Raw genomic sequence first — 26,206 nt, 5'->3', positions numbered from 1 at the left:
TTGTCTGTATCACAATTTAGGATGATGTCCCTCTAAGAAGTTAATGGAAAATTCTCCAGTCAGCAGGAAATTCCCTATTGGTAGATTTCTGAACTATAACCACTTCCAATAATTTGTTACCAAAGACAAAATTTGGGGGTTTTACTTTTGGAAGGAGAGATCTATAGAAGGTTGAAATTACATATGAATTTCGGAACTTGATTTTAGGAAAAAGATGTAATAGTGATATTTAGTAGCTACATACAAAATTATCTGAAAACTGTAAATCTGTATTTTGAAATTATTAAAGTACTAAAGAGAACATTACTATTGTTTTGGCAGGTTAGGCTATTTCCCACATACAGATTGATAGAAGAGGAAAGAGACTTTGACATCACACCAAAATAGCCTGTGGAAGAGTATTTTTGCAGCATGTTCTCCACAAAAAGACATTTCAAGAAAACAAAATAGAGGCTATGCATTTGCATATGTTTTACTGCATTTCACTTAATATAAGAATGGTGTGATTTCTGCAACCTTAGAATAAGTCACTCTAACCACTGCCATATACCCCTGGTTCTGTTTTACTATTATTACAGATTCGAACAGAGCACATTTTGTTTCACAGATTCAGTATTCCAATGAGATTTCTGATTTTAGTAAAAATCATCACTAGGTTTCAGAAAGAAGTCCATGAATTTAATGAATACAGTAAATTAGATCTCACATTAAGTCTACTTTTCCTGGGCAGCTGCCCAGGGAACAGCCCCAGGTCTGTATTATTGGACTTTGCATTTGTGGACATAGCTGAATGAAGACCCTTGAGTGAACATATGGCCCAGGATAAAATAATTAGAGGTTTTTCCTTGCAACATGGTATTTTGAATACAGTGAAACTGAGTTAATAATATAGAACAGAATTAGTACACACATGTATATATTAAGAAAAAAGTTCTACAAAATAATTACCCAAGGCATTACAATAGAACACAATAGAAAATAGGAAAACCTATTGTTTTAAGTACTGATGATGGCCTACTAAGCAGAATTCAGGAGCCACTAATGGGACATGACCAACAACACTGTTTTGGAGAAAGATGCATATATTTCTATTGCTGAAACTGTCCTCATTCCTAGTCCCTTCACCTCCCAAATCTGTTGCTCAGTGGTTCCTGCAACTGTAAAATATCCCCATATATTTCAAACAATTTCACTTTTAATTTATGACAATCAGTTGGCTTTTCCTGCCCACAAATTAGATCTTGACCAATCTTGATCCTTCTCAGGACTCATTTGTTTTCGATTTTTTCTTTTGATTCTGCCAAACATATTTATAAGCCTGGAATTTCAGATAAAAAAAAAAAAAAAAGGACGGGGTAAACAGTAATTCCTCATTCTTTGGGCTAACATTTGCTATACCACTTAACAGTTATGAGAGTCCTAGGAATTCTTGCATCACTGTCTTTATACTCCGTTGTAGAGTTTCAAACTGAAGAATTGTTAGAAATCTGTTTATTTCACTTGACTAACAGGTTTTATAAGATGTTAAGCTGCTTCTATGCTTTGAGATATGGAAGTTTAGGGAAGTTTAAGGGTTAAACATAGTTCCTGGGAAACCAAAATCTCATGTATACTTGTTGACACCAACATTTTACTTATTAATTCATGTATTCATTTTACAAATATTACTTTACAAAGTATTAAATTCTTATTAGAACTTTAAAAAACTCTGACATCTGATAAGTTATATAGGTACATATAAAGACTACTTCTCTCATTTTTTTAAGTACATATGGGCTGATGCCAAGGATATACATAGAAAAGAACATACCATGCAATCCAAATCCTAAAGTTTGAGAAAAATTGTTACAGATGACGGAAACTTTAATTCCACACAATTATCATTTCTTTAAAACTAGAAAGAAAAACAATCATTGCTAAAACAACTAAGTTTTCTAACTGATTATTCTTTTAAAAGTTCAGTGTGTTCTCTTAAAATTTGGTCTTCAATTTAAGATGGATGTAAGGGTTACTGCCAAGTTCTGAGATCATTTACCTCAACCAATTTTTCTTTATAAACTTGAAGAAACCTTATCAAAAATCAATAGAGATCAGAATGCATCTCCATGAAGTTAGAGAGAATGAAACCCCAAATTTTTAGTCTTGTCCAAATACAAACTTGTGCTCAACTGAAAGGTTGCTCAGAGAAATCAAAAGTTTCCTGCTCAAGAGAAATATAATTTCTATTTCAGAAAGATGATTAAAATAACATTTTTGGGGGCAGAACAAATGAAATGATCGTCCAGTTGTATTTCATCCTGCTGGCAATGCATGTATCTGCACAGCCTAATGAAAATGTTGTCAAATTAAACTCACTTGGGCTATCTTAAAAAGGAGAGGACCGCTCACAAAAGGACAAATTCTAAGTCATGAAAGGGAAGACAGACCATAACATGTATCGCTATGTATGTCAAACTGAAAAACTCAGAAGCTCAAAAACAATTTGAACTTTCTATTTGTAACATACTTATCTTTTACAACCATTGTGTGTTAACTATGGACCCTTTATGTAACACTGTCTCTATTAATTTGGGAAGCCGAAACGGTGGTAGCAAACCAAACACAACTGATTCAGTGACCGAGCTGATGATGAGTCTTGGTTTCATAACAGAACAAGCCTGTGTCCCAATCCATAGTGATTCCAGTGCCCTTGTGGCTCCCTTTTTGAAGCTCTACTATTCCTACTATCATTTGCATCCATTCAGATGCAGGGAGGAAAAAAAGCAGGAGGTGGCAGAGCCACCTCTTAAATATCTTAACCTCAAAAAGGTACACACCATTCACTTCCCAATTCTTTTCTAGAAATGCCCACACCCAACTGCAAAGGCCAAAGGAACACGTCTAGAAGTGAGCCCAATTTAAAGAGGCTGTATCTCTGGATGAGCAATTTACAGTCTCCACCATATTAGAAACAGGAAAAATATTTTTCTCAAAATTTTTGAAGTTAGCTTTGAAGATACTACAATAATCCTAAATTTGTCACTGCAAGATCATTTTAAAATGTGGCCAAATTCTAGTAAGGCTTAATGACAGAAGAATTAAACACATGGCTTGTGACCCACTTTATATCGTGCTGCCTACTTCACCCTTCCAGGGATTGAAGTCTTTTCTGCTCTTATTTCAAAGGACAATTAGTAATGTGCAATCTAATATGTATCTCTTATCAGCTAAAACACACCATTTTTTGCCATTAAGACTAAAATGTATTGACTTCATACCATTTAAATGGCAAAACGTTACAATACAGGAGAGAAAAATCAACCATGTATTTCTAACATAAACAGTTGTGTCCTAGAGAGATATCCAAAGATGAGCAGAATTTTGAATCTTTAACATCTGAATTATCTCCCTACTTTTTTTGATGCGCTTCATACACCAAAATATTAAGTTTGTGAACAGAACTGTCCTCATTTAGGTCATTTGCGGAATATTCCCTTTGTGAGCACTTTAAAATTTACTTGATAGAAGAGGGCTACAATGGCTATTTCCAAAACTGTTTAATTAGAGAAACCACAATAGATATTATAGGCATTTAAGACTTGAGGCTTCATGCTGTATTCTATTTGGTAAGAGTAGAGTTTTCCTGATTTATTGACAGCTGCCGTGGATGGCTCTTTATTTTCAACTCATCCCAACCCTGGTCAAACAATACAACCCTCCTGCCCTTTTTTTTTTTTTTTTCTTCCCAATATTTTCCTAATATCTCAGCTCATTTAATTCTATTGATCCACTGAAGAGTATAATGGCACTGAAACTAGAATTAATAGCACCTCCCTTTCCTAGTGCTAAGAGCTTTCCTATCGAGTCTGTGGACCATCACACAAAATCATAAAAGTAGACCAAAAAAGTAGAGTGACCTTTATCGGCTCCTATTGTACTGAAAAATTCAGCAAACCTCAGAACATCATTTTCAATTTTATGGCACTGTTTTCTTAAATAATAAGAGAAGGGGGGAAAAAAGGAACAACTGACCCCTGCTCAGCATTTACTTAAGCAGAATTGGCATTAATAGAGTATTCTGTCAAAAATTCAAGCTCAAGAAAATGTATGGCTTTGTCCACAGCAGCAGCTATCTTAGCAGATTGCACTGTCACTGCTTCACACAAAGCGCATTGCAACACCATTAGTGGACATAAATAATGCACAAGCTCTTATGCAGTACTCAGCTAAGTGCATGGAAACCTTGGGCTCCTGTTGTCAGAAATTCAATGGATTAGTACCTAGATTTATTTTAAGTCTGTAAAGCACTTTGTTCTTGACAGCGTTCAAAGTAGAAAGAGTGCTATCCTGAATGTGCATCTTAATACTGTCATTCTTGTCTTGTAAGAGTAGATGATATATGGGCTGCAATATTTCGTTTTAATATTTAAAGTTTTCACTGTGCAGATACAAAGAAATATATTAATAGTTATCTGCTGTTACTTTATTGATCTGGAAAAGAACAAAGATAACCTGTAAAGTTTCACAGGGAGTCTAGTAAAATGGAGGCATTACAATCACATTGAGTAAAACAGATACGCAAATTATAAACGTCCTACGTCTTTAGCAAGTAAGTGCATCTGGGTATTTCTTCTTTCTATAAACGTATCTTTGAAATCCTATTTAAGGAAAATTTTAGCACATTTTAATCTAATTAGTCATACTTACAGTTCTATAGTTCCTTCAACTGCCTAACAGTATTTTTTTTTTTTTTTCTAAAGGCTAAGTGATTTTGCTGAGCTAGAACTACACTAAAATTTTACTCTAAATTGTTTCCCCCGTAACTTCATAGATTGAGGGCCATTTCTGCCTGTAGATACGTTCAGGATTTAGGTCCAATAATCTCCTATGCATTCAAAGGATAAGAGACACTAGTATGGATGAAGAATACTGTTCTAATGATAAGAGAAGAACAGAGATCTCCCGCATGAAGGTCAATCTTTCTCAATTCTATGAAGACATAAAAGTTTATTTTAAAATACTAACAGTTACCTTTTCACACAGCCTACATGGTCCATGAATTTTAATACAATTTGTTGAAATGTCACTCAACGAATTAAGTGTTCATTATCAAGCCTTAAGATTTTAAAGTTAAATACATAGCTAATGATAATTTATAATTATATACATTAAACACATTAAGCTACATGTATGATGTCAAGTCAGGCAATTCACGTTTGACCTTAATCTAACTCTTTCATTAAAATTTGTTTTTTTTAAACACCAGTTTCCCAGAATTATGAACACTTATTCTACTTATAAAGTTTAGTGTTGAAAAAAAGGAGGTGTTTATGTATTATTTCAAAAGACAATCCAAACATATTGTTGAGCGCATTGGGATGTGCCGTTCATAAAGACAATATGATAAAAAAGTCCATTAAGACGGGGTTTCAAGGTGCATTGAATATAGCCTTAAACGGAATGATCATATTCAGAATGAAAGGGACATAAAGGATTTCATATTGAAGAGCTAAAAAATGTTCAACCTAGTGAATTCTTTTACTCCAATGCAGCTTCACAGATAGCTAAGCTCAAAGACCACCACATAATTTGCATATCATCATCAATAGGTGGCGCTTTTCCCCTTTGATTGTCTTGCTGAAACAATTCTGGTAGAGTAACTTATCAAGTGTTATGAATTTTCAGTATTACCTCTGAAATACTGAATACTCCAACTAGTTGAAAGTTAATTTTTAACTTTTACAGGTTTCACATTATTTGGGGCTTTTAAAAATCATCTTTTGAGACATCTAATTTTGCCACCAAATATCTAGAGAGAATTCATTTTTTACTCTTAAGACATTCATAAACTATCCCACAGTTTCCTTAATGTTTAAATTATTTCCTTCTTGTCCAAGTAGAAAACTTCTGGAAAATAGCATTATGGTACACCTGATATATAAGGCCTCTTAAAATATCACTATCATGATATATAACTGTCGAATGATTTAATGTATTTGTCAAAAAGGAAACACATTCTGAAGTGCATCTTGATACGTAGCAAAGAGTCAATGTAAGCAGAAACTTTCAGCAAAGAAATGTTAAGAAATACTATAGTGTAAAGAAATCAAATTCTTACATAAATGAAGTCTTAAACTAAACCTGAGAATTACAGGCCATCTAAAAATCTGTGTCAGTGGTAGCTGATAGTTTTTATACTTTGAAATAGAGGGATTTGTAAGAATATTTTTCAGAAGATATTTATATGACACAAAATACATGTCAATGAAATGTTTTCCTTTTAATATAGCATAAAGGTGACCTAGTGACAAGTAGTTTAAAACGGCTTATGAGGAACATGATCACTTCCTGATTAAAATAACATTCATGATTCAAAAAATACTTATCTTGATTAAAAACCAGTATTTGAGAAAACCAGAAATATGAAATAAAAGGCACTGACATTCTTAATGCATAATCATAATGCCTAGACTTTTTCCCACATTTTATGCCTATTTTTATGTATCTGTTCTTATTTCATCCATCTGTCTTCACTACCTTCTCTTCAGTTCAGTGGTGTACATGTTTTGATATATTTAGATCAGAAACTCCTAACCTTAGGAAATACTTTGACAAATGTAGAGCCAGTCAGAAAAGAAAAAAAGTTATTCTCAGTAATCTCAACTTTTTACGTCATTGAGCTAGATATAGATTTAATGTGGATCGTATAACAAAATTTGAACTTTTGTTTCCCCCCAGAATATACAGTGTGACCCTACTCTAACTATAGCAAAAAGAAACATGTTTTACAACTAAGTTATTCCAGATTAAAGTTTTCTCCTCAAAAGAAATGCTAGCCTGTAAGTGATGGGCAGTTTTTCCTTTTGATAAGTGCAGTGACAGTCCCTTCCTGAGCAGGACTGCCCCCAAACCTTGTGAGCAGCCATGAATGAGGAGCCAGCCACTTCCCCACCACTCAAAAGAATGGTGCTTGGTAGAGAAAAATCAATTATCATATGGTTTCACTTATTTGTGGAACATAAGTAATAGCATGGAGGATATTAGGATAAGGAAGGAAAAATGAAGTGGGGGGCAATCGGAGGGGGAGACGAACCAGCAGACTATGGACTCCGAGAAACAAACTGAGGGTTTTAGAGGGGAAAGGGGTGGGGGGATGGGTTAGCCCGGTGATGGGTATTAAAGGGGGCACGTACTGCATGGAGTACTGGGTGTTATACACAAACAATGCATCATGGAACACTACATCAAAAACTAATGATGTAATGTATGGTGATTAACAACAGAAAAAAGAATGGTGTTTGGCCACTATAGAATTCCCTTACAACTCTATTTCATTGCCTCTTTCTTCCTCAAGGTAGAATTTGGTAATTCTAAATTCTGAAGAACTTTATGTTTTCTCTTTTCTAGAAATTAAAGACTTCTCTAGAAGAAATTACATTCTGGAATCGTTATTTATGATAATGATCCGGGAAGTTGCACTGATAGGAGGTACTACTTTTTAGGTAGCTTAGGGAAGCTTCCTATACTTTGAAGCTCTTTTGGGAGAACACATTAGGTCATAGAGCAAAACTCTGGGAGGTTTGTTACACATACGCTGTACATTAAACAGCATGGCTCTTTGTTTAATACTGGGCAGTGCTTATACGGAGTCTGACATTAGGGAATAGGTGATAGATCAAGTAAAGATTCTACAGTCTCCAAATTTAAAAGGATCACTGTAACTCTGATTAATGTCAAATATAAATAGTACTTCAAATATAAATAGTACTATGCTTAAACAGTCTTCAAGAGACAAAAACTGATATGATAGGCACAGCCCTGCATTATCAAGACAGCAGTGATAAAGTACAACACTTAAGTGGTTTTAATAACAGTTTAAGGGTTCTGGCGCAGTATAGCTTATGTATAAGGCTTCTAAATGTTCAGCTCCCAGAACTTGCATTTGAAGAGATAAAATACTTTACAAACTATTTGGTTAATCTTTACAATATCTCTGAAGAATTATGAACACCAACAGATTACAGAGTGACCACACTGAAATACTGAATCAATTGCCAAGCCTCTCAAAGGGAGCCTTGAAGATTCTCCATACAATGAAGTTTTTTGTTTGCTCTTAAATACCAATCCTCTAAGACCGAGTTAATGTGTTAAACCCTGCAAAGAATCAACATGCTGTGATTTGTTGGGCAGAACGAAAAGTAGAAAAGGCTTGGAATTTCAGCATTTTGAATTTAATAGGTTAAATCAATATCTCAATAACATATTATATAAATCTACAAAAGCTTACTTTCAAAAAAACGCCATTGTGTACAACTGTGACTTTTAGAGGCCTAAGCTATAGTCCACATTAATGCCAAATAAGAATCTCAATCTTGCAGCAAATTAGTCTAATCATGTTATTAAATATCCCATTCAAGTGATTTCAGAAGCACATGGTTTGCATTGTATTATTAACAGCTCCTCAAAGGGCAGACAGCAGCATCATCAATAAATAGTTATTGATCACTTACTGTGTATTATCTGAGTTTTTGAAAGATCATAATGTCTCCAATTTGTTAAGCTAATCTTTTCAAAATGTTTCCATGTTGACAAACCAAACTCACACCATATACATACATAAGGTGCCTATTTGTCCAGGGGATTAAAAAATATATAAAAGCCATTTTAACAAATTTAAAGAATTATTCAATTGTTTAGAATAAGGAACACAAAAAGAAAGCATAGAACCGGTTAAGAATAACAAATATCTGTCAAGTTCAAGAATAGGAATTCTCCCATTTCTCTCTACCGATATCCATACATTAAAGAGCATATTTTTTTCTATTCCAAACCATGTTTTGATTAAGCCAATTCTCACCACTTCCAATACCACTAGCCTGCCCCAAGCAGGATCTTTGTGTACAGTTGTACAACAAAAAACTGTACAACCCTAGAGAGATCCATTCACTTTGCAATCTACAAGAATGGCAGACCTACAGCTCTGCAGTATACAGAGCTGTATACAACTGTACACAGCAGTCCTGCCCAAGCCCGTGTCCTCTCATTAGGACTATCATAGTAGCTTCCTATTTCATCTGCTCCCATTAAGCACCATGTCCCATCATTGTCCACACTGCAGCTGAAGTGATCCTTTAAAAGTATACATTATATTTTCCTATGCAAAACCCTTCAAATGGTCTTCCACTGCATTTCAAATTCAAAGTCCCTTACTTTTTATTTGCTGTCTCTCTGCCTTATGTTTACTCTCCCTGCTTAACTTTTTCATCCAGAAGAACTCAATTCAAATGCTCCCTCCTCATCACAGCAGTATTATCAGACCATTCATTTTAAGTTAGGAACTTTTTCATTTCTCTCCAGTTATTTTACATTTCCACAACTATTTTTGTTGTGTTACTTGCTATAACAATTAGTCTTCGACAAAAAAAAATCTGTACACACAATTATTTATTTGTACACACCAGTCATAATACAATGGGTTACCAATGTTATTCTCTGGATAAGTACAAACTGAGCCCATAGTGGAAATCATTCCATTAATGTTAATGAAACTCCTGATTGTGTAGTCCATCAAGGTTTACAGAGTGCTTTTGTTTATTTTTCTATAAATTTCTACATTCTATGCATGGGACACAGAAAATGTTATACCCATTTCACAGATCCTGAAACCGAGATTCAGTAATGCTAACTTCCTGCCCAAAGTCACACAGATAGAAAGACTGAGTTGTGACTTGAACTTGGGACTCCCAAACCCGTATCTAGAGATCTTCCTTCCATTGTAATATTAAAGTTTGGATGGCCACACTAAGATACAGAAGCAGCCTGGCATCGTACATTTGGCCTACAAGTAATGCATTACTCCTGTAGTATGAAGTATGCAATGCTACCATGGTCTTACATAGATTACATTGTAAAACTTTGAATTTAGTACCGAATTTGGACATGTTTTTCAGAAGTAAGTGATCTGAAGAACTCAATTCCTAAAATAGTCTTCACACCAAAAGTCACTTGTATTATACTTAATATAAAGAGTGCACATAGCATATTCTGCCAATTACTTAATCTTATTTAAAATAGTTGTGTATTTGACACTGTCAAAAACTTAGCTGACAGACTTTTTTTTTCTATTATACCAAAGAATCCAATCAATGTATCCAATTTACTATTCATAATTTGCATAGCATGCTTATGGCTTTATTCTATATTTATCTTCTATTTTCTCATTACAAACACTAAGTTTATCAGAAATATAAATGAATATTGTTACTTTGACCAAATGTTTGTGTATATAATGCATTCATACAAGATTAAAAAGCTTTAACCTTGAAAATCAAAATGGGAAAATTATAAAAGTAAAACCAAATTGTCCAAATCTACCACATAGTGCACTTTAAGTTCAAAAAATATCTTTATAATAGGAACACAACATCTTTGGGTTCTTAATGCCAACTACCCAAATTTTGGGCCCCCATGCAAAGTGAATATGCCTGACTCCTTGTTCAAAAAAAAAAAAAAAAAAAAAAACCCACCATTAACAGGTATCCATAATGCTTACTTCCTTTCTTATTGTCTCCCACCCTCCTCTCCCATTTCCTCCCTCTTTCTACTTTTTATTCGCTATTTAATATGGTTCTAAGAACAATTTAAATTAACATGGATTTTACCTTTTGTGTTTATAGTGTCCAATGGCAGTTTTAAATGTAAATAAAGTGTTTCTCTGTATGCAGAATTACTGACATGACTCAATTCTTATTTCCTGGGCCCACTGCTGAAGAGTGCCTCGAGGCGGGCCAAAAGAGACAAACCAGGGCGCCTGGGTGGCTCAGTTGGTTAAGCGACTGCCTTCGGCTCAGGTCATGATCCTGGAGACCCGGGATTGAGTCCCACATCGGGCTCCCTGCTCAGCAGGGAGTCTGCTTCTCCCTCTGACCCTCTTCCCTCTCATGCTCTTTCTCTCTTAAATAAATAAAATCTTAAAAAAGAAAAGAGAGAGACAAATCAGACTCAGGAGGGGCGCGCGCATGCGTGTGTGTGTGTGTGTGTGTGTGTGTGTGTGTGTGTGTGTGTGTGTGTGTGTGTGTTTAATAACAGAGGTTTAGTGATTGGCTCAAGGTCTCACAAGTGGTTACTAACCTCGGGATTATTTTCATCTCAAGTATGAACAATAAATGTGTACTTGAATTATTACATTCAGTTTGGCCTAAAAATATTCACCTAGTTTTTCTACCTGTGGTATATTACATGTGCCCACACATATGTATATAAGTATGTATATATACATGTCTTCAAGTAAATTTATGTACAAATTTGGATACAGAGTAAGCCTACAGATATGTGTATGTTTATATGTACACACACGTTTAAACCAATACATACACACTACACAAAACTGTCCTATAATGAATTTGATTAGTTTCACAGTCAACTGTAAATTTTACTCCTGAAAATTAGGAATATTCTTTTAGAAAAGTCTTTGCCTTCACAGAAGCTACTTTAAAGTTTTATCAATATTCATACTTTCCTATTGCAACTAAATAGGATGAAATTTAAAATTTTAAAGATTTAAAAATTTAAGCTGTCATCTTTCTATTTAATATTACATAGCCTTCATATGGTTATATTTCACAGTATAGTAAAATTTGGACTTGCATACATTCATACATTTAAAAATATGTCTAAACTTAATGTTATAGAACATATATTTGTTCTATAAGTTAGAATTCTCAAACATACCCATATGGAAACATACCCAGCATGTATTTTTTTAGTTATGATTCATATTTGGTCATATTGGAACAGATAAATTCAATGATACCCCTTTTAATAACTTTTATGCAGGTACAAGAATCAAGCCTTCAAAGAAAAAGGTTCAATGACTTAAGATTTAAGAACTAAAATTTACATTTAGAAGGTATACTTGGAAACCTATGAAACTTAGAAATTTCATACATTAGGATGGAATTAAAAATAGCATCTCTAGTATACCAACCGACTTTAATAGCTGGCGGCAAAAGAACATAGGTTTTTGTAAAGAAAAGTACAACCACCCAAAATGTAGCCTATGCTTTTCTCTAACTTTACCATAATCCACCAAAAGTGACCTGACATACATTTGTTTTGTGGGAGTGCTCAGTTAAGGGTAAGGTTTCTTCTTGTAAATAAGTTGTTATTGGGTGGGTGGATGGGTGGGTGTGGTAATTTTTTTGGTGCAGGGGAGAGAACTAATGGAATTCAGTCTTGTACTGCACAACAAATCCAAGGATCTGTGTTATTCCTACATTACAATACACACTGTCATGTCTAACTGCTTAATTATATTCTGACAGAATAGAATGTAGAGAGGGACAGGACCTGTTCAGTACGTTCCCACTAATGTCAGCAATCTTGTTTAGAAGTTAACATCCTTCAATTCTGCAAGAATGAAATGTATTCTACTGATAAAGAGTAAAAAATGTTTAATGCAATTTGTGTGTGGATATGTGGTGCTGATTTAAGACATTTTGCCAATAGAAAAAAAAAAGTTTTAGTTCGATCATTCAAGAAGAAAAAAAACAGGAGTTTCAAGCTAAACAAAATAATTGTCATGTCTGTAAGTTTCAATTTTTAAAATGTAGACAAAACGATCATGCTTAAAAACTGGACTCAAGTTTGAGGAAATCGTAACTGAAAATAAAAGAGAGGATGCTAAAGCAAAAAGAAGCTAATTTTAGAGGAGCAAGTTAAGTTACTTGGAAATTATTACTTTTAAGAATACTTTGAGGGTCTGTTCATGTTTTCTGGTATTAAACTGAGGCACACCTAGAAAATATATTTTCCTCCCCCCTCAAACTTGTGAAAATTCCATTAGACATGACATTCACCTCACCAGTTGGCATATTCACCTGTTTGGATTGAAAGCACCCTTTGTCAGTTGAATGCAACTTCATTCTCTAGATTTCCCAATTATCTTAACTATTGGTGCAAATATAGTTTCAAAGAAGAAATGTTTACCATCTTTTGGAAATATTTCGTTTAAAGTCCTTTGATTAGATTTTATGTGAGAAAACAGTATAAGGGATAAATGCTTAGCCTCCATCTTGAGACCATCCCAACATGTGCCTGCTGTGTATGTGTACATATATGGTCATAGCTCTTCATGTTTCAGAGGCTATCCTCATTTAAAAAACGAGGTTACTTGTGAAATTAGTCATCAGTGAACACTTGCTGATGCTAAATTCTCTCTAGATCACATGATGGAGGTCCCATTATTAACCCCATTGTATGTATACAGACATAGCCTTAAACACATTAAGCCAATTGTCCAAGGCTGCAGAGCTGACATATGAAAAAGTTAAAAATCAAGATGGTTCCAATTTCAAAATACTGGATTTCAAAATTCATTTTCAAACTCTTTAGTGCTTTATCGTTTCTATTTTCTAGTATTCTGCTTCCTCTGGAGAGCTTAATTACAGTCATTTTAGGTACATACCAGGCACATTCCCTCTGGGTAACTTCTCCTTACACTCTACTTTTTACCTGGATTTCTCTCCCCTGCTGTTCTCAAGGATAAATATTTTTTATTGTCCTTTAAGTTTCTTTTCATAAACGTATTAACTTTGTCTTGCTCTCTCTACTGCCATATTGTTACATATATAGTTCTCAATGTGTTTTGTTTAAGAACACACATACAGGATGACCTATATAAAGATACATCTATAAAACATACATATATTACACCCCAGTCACATCAATGGATAGATCATACAAACAGAAAACCAATAAGGAAATAGTGACTTTGAAGGACACATTAGACCAGACTTACCAGATATATAAAAAACATTTTATCTTTGGAATGTTTTCTTCAAGTCCACATGAACATTCTCCAAGATAGATCAAATGTTAGGCCCCGAAACAAGTTTCAATAAAGATTGAAATCTTATCAAGCATTTTTTCTGACCCCCAAAACAGAACACCAGAAATTACAAAAAAAAAAAAAAAAAAAAACCTAAAAATCTCACAAGCACATGGAGACTAAACGGTAGGCTACTAAATAACCAGTGAGTCAATGAAGAAATTGAAGAGGAAGTCAAAACATACTTCCAGACAAATGAAAATGAAAACACAATGGTCCAAAATCTTTGTGTCACTAAGAAAATCGTACTAAGATGGAAGTTTATAGTATATTAGAAGGATCATTCACCACAATAAAGAGGTATTTATTGCAGGGATGCAAGGATGGTTTGTTATCTACAAAATAGATGAGATAGATCACACTAACAAAATGAAGGATAAAATCCTTATCTCAGTAGACACAGAAAAGGCATTTGACAAAATTCAATATCCATTCATGTTCAGAACTCACTAAAAGTGGATATAGAGGGAACATAATAAAGGCCACATATGACAAACCCACAGCTGACACCCTACCCAATGTCAAACAACAGAAAGCCTTTCCCCTAAATTAGTAACAGGACAAGGATATCCACTCTTGCTACTTTTATTCAACATATCACTGAAAATCTTTTTTTTTTTAAAGATTTTATTTATTTATTTGACAGAGACACAGAGAGAGGGAATGCAAGCAGGGGGAGTGGGAAGGGAGAAGCAGGCTCTCTGCTGTGCAGGGAGACTGATGTGGGGCTCAATCCCAGGACCCTGGGATCATGACCTGAGCCGAAGGCAGATGCTTAATGACTGAGCCACCCAGGCGCCCCAGCAATAGTAAAAGGCATCCATATCAGTAAGAAAAATAACTATTTGCAGAGGACATGATACAGCATTAAGAAAAAAAAAACACTAAACTCTCAACAGCTATTGGAATAAGTGAATTCAGTAAAGTTACAGGAATCAAGAATCAATATACAGAAATTTGTGGTATTTCTGAACACTAAGTAGCAGAAAGATAAACTAAAATAATCCCATTTACAATTACATCAAAAAGAATACCTAGGAATAATTTTACCTAATAGGTGAAAGATCTATACTCTGAAAACTATAGGACATTGATCAAAGAAACTGAAGTTGACATAAAAATATTATTTGTGCTCACTGACTGGAAAATTAAGATGTCCATACTACCCAAAGCAATCCACAGATTTAATGCATTTCTAATCAAAATACCAATAGTATTTTCACAGAACCAAAATAATCCTAAAATCTGTATGGAACAAAAGGCCTTGAATAGCCAAAGTAATCTTAAGAACCAAGCTGGAGGTATCATAATCCCAGATTTCAGGATATACTGAAAAACTATAGCAATCAAGACAGTATTGTACTGGCACAAAAAGAGACACACAGATCAACAGATCAGAATAGAAATAAACCTATACTTAGTCAATTAATCCATGACAAAGTAAACAGGAATATATGATGGGGAAAAGACTGTCTCTTCAAAAATGGGGCTGGGAAAACTTCACAGCTACATGCAAAGGAATGACACTGGACCACCTTCTTACACCATACACAACAATAAACTCAAAACAGATCAGAGACCTAAATGTGAGACCTGAAACCATAAAACTCCTAAAAGAAAACCTAGGCAGTAATCTCTTGGACATCACCCATAGCGACATATTTATGGATCTAGCTCTTTAGGCAAGAAAAAACTAAAGTCAAAATAAGCTATTGGGACTTCACCAAATTAAAAAGCTTTTGCACAACAAAAGGAAACCAACAAAATGAAAAAGCAACCTCCTGAATGGGAAGAGATATTTGTAAATGATAGATCTGATAAGGTGTTAAAGTCCCAAATTTAAGAACTCCTACACCTCAATACAGATACACACAAAAAAATTAAAATGTGCAAAAGACCAAAATTAAATGTTTTTCTAAGGAAAACATACCAATGGGCAAAGACACACGAAAGATGCTCAACATCACTCACGGGGAAACCCAAATGAAAACCACAAGGATACCACATTTGTTAGAATGGCTAGTATCAAAAAGATAAGAAATACCAAGAGTTGACAAGGATGTGGAGAAAAGGGAACCATCATGCAACTGTTGGTGAAAATGGGAATTGGTGCAAGTACTATGAAAACAGTACGGCGGTTCCTCAAAAAAATTAAAAATAGAAATACAATTCAGTTATTCCACAGATGGGTATTTACCCAAAAAACCACACTAATTCAAGAAGATAATGCACCCCTGTGTTCACTGTATTCACAGCTGCCAAAATATGGAGGCAACCTAAGCATCCCATCAACAGAGGAATGAAAAAAGATGTGATATACATACATAATGGAATATTACTGAGCCATAAAAAAGAATGCAATCTTGCCATATGTGACAACTTGGATGGACCTAGAGAGTATTACTCTAAGTGAAACAGGTCAAGGACAAATACTGTATGATTTTACTCATAAATGGATCAAACTGATAGTTTACAGAAAAGAGAGGGTTGCAGAATGGGCCAAATATATGAAGGGAATTAAGAGGTACAAATTTCCAGTTATAAAACAAGCCACAAAGATAAAAAGCACAACATAGGGAATATAGTCAATAATATTGTAATATACGGTGGCAGATGTTAATACTTATGGTGAACATCACATAATGCCCAGAATTATAGAATCACTATGTTGTACACCTGAAATTAACATTGTATGTCAACTAACCTCCATAAAAATTTTATTTATATATATTTTATTCCTTTACATTTATGCACTGTGTAGTTTTGAATATAGGTATAGATATGCATATTTACAAGCATGCACACCCGGATGCATGTGTACAAACATGGTAGAGAACCCTCAAGATGAAATAGTTTGGTAGATTTTTTTTTTTTTAATCATTGCTAGTCACCAAGTAGACAGTATCCCCTGAAAATAATTGGGCTTTAATCTCAATCTGTTCCTGCATTAATAGTAAAATCTATTATTTATGGCTTTAGTAAAAGTAAACTTTTAGTGGCCTTCAGGGGTAAATGGAGTTGCCCAAAACTCAACTATTTGACAAAAATTTACAAAATTCATAATCTTATTTGAGCAATTTTGAATTCTAATATGCATACCCTTTTTATAAAAATTATAAAATCTATCACATTCAACTTTGTAAAAACATGTAACATACATAAATACACTTACTCTAGCAAAACCCATTTTATGAGATCCTGCATATGTGATAGACTAGTGATGCTTGGACGGTACATCTAGATATAGATTCCTATGTGTTTGCTTACTTCTCTATAGATGGAATTTAGAAAATTTCTTTAAAGATTTTATTTGAGAAAGAGAGAGCGCGCAAAGCAGGGGGAGCAGCAGAGGGAGAGAGAGAAGCAGGCCCTCCCACAGAGCAGGGAGCCCAATGTGGGGCTCGATCCCAGGACCGTGTGATCATGACCTGAGCCAAAGGCAGACGCTCAACCGACTGAGCCACCCAGGTGCCCTGGAATTTAGAAACTTTTTAAAAGTGGTAAGATTACACAGAGTTCTGGTTCTTTTTCTTCCCTGCTGAAAGACAGTTACAAAATGTATATCAAATGGATTTTTCCCCTAAAGTACAATGGTACATATTTCTGTGTTATTAATGGAGTTTAGAAGCTATGGTTAATGTCCTCTCACTTAGCCAAATGGGGATAAAGTGATATTTCTGATGTCTTAATGACAGAACTAGCAGGGATTTGCACAGCTACGTTTTCTAATCCACTACTGGTGAAGAAGTGAAAGGAAACACATTCTACGCTTTCTAAGCTAACCAAGAAGATTTATAGCATTGGTAGATTTAAGAGTCCTGCTTATTAAACATTAGCTTTGGAGCTACCTGAAGGTTTGTTTATTGACTAAATCCTCACTAATATTTAAATAGAAATATTTCCAATTTAAATAAAAAATTTATCTTCATATACTCATTTTGTATTGAAAGTATGCTTTATAATTTATTCTAAAACATTTAGAAGACCCAATAATAACTACATTTCTACCAATTACTCAAAACTAAGAAAACAATGTCTTATTTGGTATTGTTAAACTAATGAAATAGAAGTTAGGTTATATCAACATATTTTAAATTGGAAATGTAACATGTTATCCCTGAAGTTCAATTAATTCAAACACTGAGACAGGCGAGAAATGATACTCTGTATAGAGGGGCCAATCCACTTAACAGCACTGGTAAAAGGAATAAGAATATATTGGAAACATTATTGAAGTAACAGATTATAGAGTATCCGTTTCTGGCAATTAAGTATATCACAGAAAATATATTTGAATGATTTTCCTTTGAGTATAGTAGACATACAATGTTACATTAGGTTCAGGCACAACAGATTCAACATTTCTACACGTTATGCTATGCTCACCACATGTGTAGCTACCATCTGTCACCATACAACATTATGACACTGTTATTGACTACATTCCCTATGATGTGCCTTTTATTCTCATGAATGGCTTATTCATTCCATAACTAGAAGCCTGCATTTCCCATCCTCCTTCACCCATTTTGACCATCCCCCACCTGCCTCTACTTCTAATGCATTTTAAAGTTCATTTTGAAGTAACCATTCCATTTTTAAGTGTGGTTCCTGTAATGCTCTTTTGATCTATACATAAAAATGAAGATGCAAATTTATAATTCAGTAATACATCCATATTTTAAAATATATTACTAATTCCATACACAGCAACTATACAACATAACTGTGCTACTGTACCTATTGTACTATGATTGCTATCATTAGGAAGTTTCTAATGCGTGAAAAAGTATGGCCAAAAGTCTCCATATAAATTTAAAACTAATTTATAATTGCTATAGACGGAATGTTTGTGTTCCTCCAAAATTCATGTGCTGAAATCTAATCCCCAATGTAATGGGATTTGAGGTAGGGCCTTTGGGAGGCCATTAGGTCATAAGGGCAGAGATCTGATGAATGGAATTCACACCCTTATAAAAAAAGGACCCATAGAATGCATTCCTGTACTCATGGGGGGAAACAGAGTAGGAGGACTCTAAGCTCACCTCATCCCATGGATACAATGAGGTAACACCCACATAGTATAAATAACCCAAAGACTGGCAGAACAGACCCTCCACAGCTAAAAAATGTAGAGAAACAGTAAATAGTAGGAAGGACAAAGACATGGTCTGGAGCTAAATGGACCACTGGGATGGTCTACCAGAGGGAGGAGACCATGGGTGCAAAAAGGGGGGGAAGATAGACCCCCATACCAAGCACCCCAGGACAGGGACCACATTAAGACCAGAGGGTCATAATTTTGTGAATTCTCACAATCAGTGGGACTTCACACCTGGAAATTTAAAAATCAGCAGGCTCCACTCTTGGAGAGCCAGGAGAGCAAGAGAACACAAGTCCCCACCCTTAGCACAGCAAACAGGCCCTGGGAGACTCACAGGGCTTCATTTCATCTACCCGGCTGGCAAAGGACACCGCCTTCACGCTTTCCGGCAAACAAGCCCCACCCTACCCCACCCCACCTCACTTTTCTAAAGCAGCACCAGTTCACCTCTCACAACAGACCTCGATCACCAAACCCCATCCTCACATTCTCCTGCAAACCTGACCCCTTCAACATACCTCTGGCTAGAGCCCATTCAAAGGAGTGCCACAAGTATGGAAATATGTAAGCAGCTCAGACAGGTACCAGCATCAAAGTGACCCCACTCCCCCTGCCCAAGGAGAGTAAAATATAACCACAGATGCCAGGCCCACTGAAGACTCAGCAGTGGACTGGGGCAGACATCTGGTCTGATGGCAGGACCTGCCCAACAAAAAAACCTTCTCAGGGGACAGCACAGGAAAAATGCCCTACAGTTGCATGATACTGCATCTCTGGCAGACACCTAGTCTATTCAACTCAATACCAAGGTGACCCCAGACTGGCCCACTAACAAAACAAGACCAAACCATACCCACAACAGGCAGCAAGTCAGTGCAGATGACTGGACTGAAGGCAAAACCAGCTCAGCCACTACAGTAGGATACTTGCAACCCACATAGGAGACATACCTGAAACACCAGGTTCTGGTGAAGAGGGGACATTGCACTGCAGGGCATTACAGGACCTCTTCTTCATATGGTCACGGCTTTCAAGATCAGGAGATGTAGCAGACTTTCCTACCATAGAAACAGACACAGAGTTAGATAAAATGAGGAGAAAGGAGTATGTCCCAAATGAAAGGACAAAAAAAAAAAAAAAAAAAAAACACAGCAACCGTGCTCAGCAAAAATGAAGAGAATATACCTGATAGAGAATTTAAAGAAATGACCATTAAAAAAAAAATTACTGGACTTAAGAATAGAGTGTCAAGAATACTCATGAAAGAAATTGGGGAAGAAACAAAAAAAATGGAAAAACGTTCCATGCTCATGGATTGGAAGAACAAATATTGTGAAAATGTCTATGCTACCTAGAGCAATCTACACATTTAATACAATCCCTATCAAAATACCATCAACCTTTTTCAAAGAAATGGGACAAACAATCCTAAAATTTGTATGGAACCAGAAAAGACCCCAAATAGCCTGAGGAATGTTGAAAAAGAAAAGCAAAGCTGGTGGCATCACAATTCCGGACTTCCAGCTCTATTACAAAGCTGTCATCATCAAGATGGTATGGTACTGGCACAAAAACAGAAACATAGATCAATGAAACAGAATAGAGAGCCCAGAAATGGACCCTCAACTCTATGGTCAACTAATCTTCGATAAAGCAGGAAAGAATGTCCAATGGAAAAAAGAGTCTCTTCAATAAATGATGCTGGGATAATTGGACAGTCACATGTAGAAGAATGAAACTGGACCATTTCCTCACACCACACACAAAAATAGACTCAAAATGAATGAAAGGAAGCCATCAAAAATCTTGAGCAGCAACCTCTTCGACCTCAGCCACAGCAACTTCTGTGGAAGGGGAACCCTCCTACACGGTTGGTGGGAATGCAAGCTGGTGCAGCCACTCTGGAAAACAGTATGGAGGTTCCTCAAAAAGTTGAAAATAGAGCTACCATACGACCCAGCAATTGTACTGGGTATTTACCCCAAAGATACAAATGTAGGGATCCGAAGGGGTACATGCACCCACCCCAATGTTTATAACAGCAATGTCCACAAGAGCCAAACTATGAAAAGACCCAAGATGTCCATCAGCCAATGAATGGATAAAGAAGTTGTGGTATATATACATAATGGAATATTATGCAGCCATCAAAAGGAATGAAATCTTGCCATTTGCAATGATGTGGATGGAACTGGAGGGTGTTATGCTAAGCAAAATAGTCAATCAGAGAAAGACATGTATCATATGATCTCACTGATAGGAGCAATTTGAGAAACGAGACAGAGGATCATAGGGGAAGGGAGGGAAAAATGAAACAAGATAAACCAGAGAGGGAGACAAACCATAAGAGACTCTTAATCTTAGGAAACAAACTGAGGGTTGCTGGACTGGAAGCAGGGGTGGGAGGGATGGGGTGGCTGGGTGATGGACACTGGGGAGGGTACGTGTTGTATGAGTGCTGTGAATTGTGTAAGACTGATGAATCACAGACCTGTACCCCGGAAACAAATGATATATGTTTATAAAAATAAAAAAAAAAATCACAAAAAAAGGGGGGGGAAGATAAGCCAAAAACACTCTTGACTATAGAGAACAAACAGATGGTTACCTGATGGGAGGTAGGTGGGGGGATGGGTGAGAGGTGACAGGGGTTGTTAGTACACTTACCACGATGCGTACAGAGTAATGTAAATGAGGAATCCCTACCTATATTATACACCTGAAAGTAATATAGCACTGTATGTTCACTTCATTGGAATTTAAAAATTAAAAAAAAAAAAAAATCAGACGTCCCCAAGGGCTCCCTTGTTCCTTCCAGCATGTGAGAACATAGCGAGAAGACAACCATTTATGAAGCTGGAAGTTGATTTAGACACAATATGGGGCACCTTGGTCTTAGACTTCCCAGCCTCCAGCACAGAAGTGCATTTCTGTTCTTCGTACCACCTAATCTATGGTATTCTGTTATAGCAGCCTGAATGGACTAAGAAACTGGTATGGAGACATGGGGGTACTGCTTTAACAAACAGCTACAATGCAGAAGCAGCTTTGGAACTGGTTGATGGGTAGAGGCTGGAAGAGTTTCGAGCTGCTTGCTAGAAAAAGCCTGCATTGCTGTGAATGGACATTATGGAGGATTTTAATGAGGGCTAAGAAAAAAAAAAGAGCAGTAGAGAAAAGCCTTGGTTTTCTTAAACAATACCTAGAAATCCTGAATAGAGGTTGCTGGAAATGTGGACAGTAAGGGCTAGTCTGTGGAGGTCTCCGACGGCGATGTGGAATGTGGTATTATAAATTGGAGGAAAGGCCATCCAGTGAGAGAGTGGCAAAGAACTCTGATGGACCATGTTTGTGTTCTAGTGTTAAATCCTAGTCTACCTTTCAAACTTCTATTCAAGCATTGCTCTTGCTAGGAAATCACCCTTGACCTTGCAGTCTGATAGGAAAGCCCATTTTCTATGTTGGGAAAACATTTACCACACTGTAATGTACTAGTAACTTACTGCATGTTCCATCTCTGCTGAACTATAAGCTCAAAAAAAAAAAAATCAAAGTTGGGAAGAAATGTAAGATAATTTTTAAAAGACCTTGGGCTCAATATACTTGCGGGATGGAAATAAAAATTAAAGAGGACCACATTTTCTTTATCCATTCATCTGTTGAAGGACATCTCAACTCCTTCCACAGTTTGGCTATTGTGGATATTGCTGCTATGAACATTGGGGTGCATGTGCCCCTTTTCACTACATCTGTATCTTTGGGATAAATACCTAGTAGTGCAATTGCTGGGTCATAGAGTAGCTCTATTTTTAACGTCTTGAGGAACCTCCATACTGTTTTTATAAGGAATAGCACAGAGGTCCACAGGGGAAGGGAGGGAAAACCGAACGGGAAGAAATCAAAGAGGGAGACAAACCATGAGACACTCCGGACTCCAGGAAACAAAGTGAGGGTTACAGGAGGGAGGGGGCATGGAGTAATACCCAGCACAGTGTGATGGGTATTAAAGAGGACACGTGTGGTGAGCACTGGGCGTTAAACACAACTAATAAATCATTGAACACTACATCAAAAACTAATGTTGGAATATATGTTGGTTAACTGGACACCATAAAAAAAATTAGAGGAAAAAAATGTGTAATTGCTCTCTCCCTCTTAAAACAATTATACAGGTTGAAAGTAGTCTAACTAGACATGTTTGATGCAGATAAACCAGTCTGTTTCAATACCAGGTTCTTATCTAGATCATGGGATTTAATAAATGCTTTTTTTCTCAGCAAGTTCAAGTTAAATGTATTTATATATGGGCTAATTCCTTCTTTAAGAAGTTCATACTGACACCTCAATCATAATGAGTTCTACAAAAAAAAAAAAAAAAAAAAAAAAACTCTAGATGCCTCTTTAATTGCAAGTAAAAGGGACGGGAAATCTTGAAGCTGGAAAAGGGATAACAAGAACATAGCTTCAAATGACTTAAGAGCCAACATATATAGGGTTAGTTAGATTTCATTTCTAAAGCTTTAGAAAACTAAAACCACTTCACAAATGGTTCTTATTTTGAACTTTATCAACTAGGTTGGGAAACTACTATTTTTCACATTCCCCCTCATAAAGACTTTCTGACTCCTGGGTTAAAGGATGACTGAATGACAAGGTTACCTTAGAAGGCACACAGTGTATTGCACTGGAAGGACTTAAAGTATCCTTACCCCTGGAAGCCATGGGTTTACATTCCAGGGTGATGGAGAAAAAGCTAAAAATAGGTCCTATGGATAAGGCTGGAGAGAATTTCTTTGTATTCCATAGCAAGCGTCTCTCTCTCTCTCACACAATCTCCTGAGGTGCAGAGGAACAGATGAGCCAGATGCCCTATATAAACTCCGAGTTTCCCCAACTTTGGGGTTCTTCTATGCCTCAACTTCTGTACATGCAGAGGATACCAAGCCCTCATGTTGCTTCATGGCTATTTGGAGGAACGGATAAGATTGCTTTGTGAGCTCTGTTCTCTTCTAGAGAATTCTGGGCTCCTGTGGGCTAATTTGTTAGCTTGCGAGAACATGTTAGACCTTTCACAGCTGTGAAAGATGAAGCTTTTACAAATTGAGCATTTTTAGTTACTAAGTATTTACTATGTATCTACTGGGACATATGCTAGGAAATAAAGATGAATAGGATACAGCTTCATCTTGAGTTGGCCATGCTCCTTCTAGCAAGGGAAACATAGAAGCAAAGAGCTAATAAGTATATCACAATATAATGTGTCTCTATTAGAGAAATATACAAAATGCCCTGAGGGTTTAGAATAATTAGTAAGAATACAGTTTTGAAAAGTAGTTGAAGTTAAAGCAGGAATTAGAGGACATGTAACAAATACCATAAAGAATTATCTTCTGGTTAAGAAGTTGAATATCCATTCATAACTTATTTTTTCTACATGTTCTGAGAATCTATGATCAAATGACTCAATGTAAAAGCAAAGAATTATGGCATGCTTGTTAATGGGTCTGATGAAAGCTAACTCATCCAGCAAATACTCACAGAGTACTATCATGTGTTTATGATAAAACAATATGGTTAGACAAGTTTTTCCCCTGCCAAAAAACATACTGGCCCCTGCTCTTACTGGCCCTTCAAAGCAACCTGGACTATGGATAACACTATTACAAGATTCATTACACTGTAATATGATGGCTTATTTGTCTTTGTTCCACACTAAACTCTAAACTTTTTGAGGGCATGAGTGATTACTTAGCACCAAGAAAGCTGGTGGAAATGTTAAGCACATGCTGGGCTGTAGCTGATACCTCTAATTGTTCCAATATTCGTTTTCTTTTTTATATATTAATACATTTACAGATTTTTTTTAAGATTTTATTTATTTATTTGAGAGAGAATGAGATAGAGAGCACGGGAGGGAAGAGGGTCAGAGGGAGAAGCAGACTCCCTGCCGAGCAGGGAGCCCGATGCGGAACTCGATCCCGGGACTCCAGGATCATGACCTGAGCCAAAGGCAGTAGCTTAACCAACTGAGCCACCCAGGCGCCCCATTTACAGATATTTTAACTAGTCACATAGCTTCTCACCTCAATATTTTCTTGCTTCTTTCACAGTTAATGGAATCTAGGAAATTAAGCTTTCATCACCGGTTGTGAGTAGAGATCATGGCTGAAATTTCTGAATATTACACTTAACATGAGTGGGAATACATTTCCCTCTTTTACTCTCTCACCTACATGCTGAGTACAGATGCAACCAAGCACCTCCTTAACATCTGCAAGGACTGGAGAATACAAATGGAGATCTGCATACATGTAGAAATACTTAAGAGATATCAATATAACAGTTATATAAAGTACGCTGTAACCTTCTAACTTGATAATTTCACCTTTCTAACCACCTGGAAGTCCAGGTTTAAATCTAGAATTTCCACTCATCTACATACTGTGTCACAACTGGGAATACTCAAAAACCTGGCACTTAGACCAAAGTCCATGATGGATTAGTATACTATTCCTGCCTCACGTACTTTTCTGCACAGTGAGATTGGCTGCAGACACTCATGGATACCCCAGACCACCACACGTCCAAGCCTCATGTATACCCCAACCCAACTGTCATCCTTTAGGTTAATGGGTATCCACACTGGTGTCAGGTTTACCTTCAGAAAAAGTGTTGGCCCTGTAGGCAAGAAATCTTTGGAAGGAAATTCTGAGTTCCCAGGTACTCTGCAGTCTAAAACGAGGAGCATAGATTTCAGGTACACATATACCCTTGTTCTTGGGCTCACCACTACATGCTGAGAAGTGTAGAGTAATGAGCAGGACCCTTCTGCAGCATGGAAGACAAGGAAGCAGTCCCTCCTGCCTAGCTCTAAGGGCACTAAATATAGTGGTCATGAGCCAGCTTCCACCACTCATATAGCTACACAGCCCAGTATAGCAGACACTAGTCCAAATTGAGTGGCTAATCCAAATGGACATGAATTGCAAGTATAAAATATACACCTATTTTTTAAAGATATAGTATGAAAAGGGGTGCCTGGGTAGCTCAGTCATTAAGCGTCTGCCTTCAGCTCAGGTCATGATCCCAGCGTTCTGGGATCGAGCCCCACATCGGGCTCCCTGCTCGGCGGGAAGCCTGCTTCTCCCTCCTCTACTCCCCTGCTTGTGTGTTCCCTCTCTCGCTGTGTCTGTCAAATAAATAAATAAAATCTTAAAAAAAAAAAAAAAAGATAG

This window comes from Callorhinus ursinus, unplaced genomic scaffold (genome assembly GCF_003265705.2).
Source record: "Callorhinus ursinus isolate GAN/ISIS: 27379988/994484 unplaced genomic scaffold, GSC_fseal_2.0 scaffold7, whole genome shotgun sequence".
NCBI lineage: Eukaryota > Metazoa > Chordata > Mammalia > Carnivora > Otariidae > Callorhinus > Callorhinus ursinus.
Note: the sequence above shows the minus strand (reverse complement) of the source record.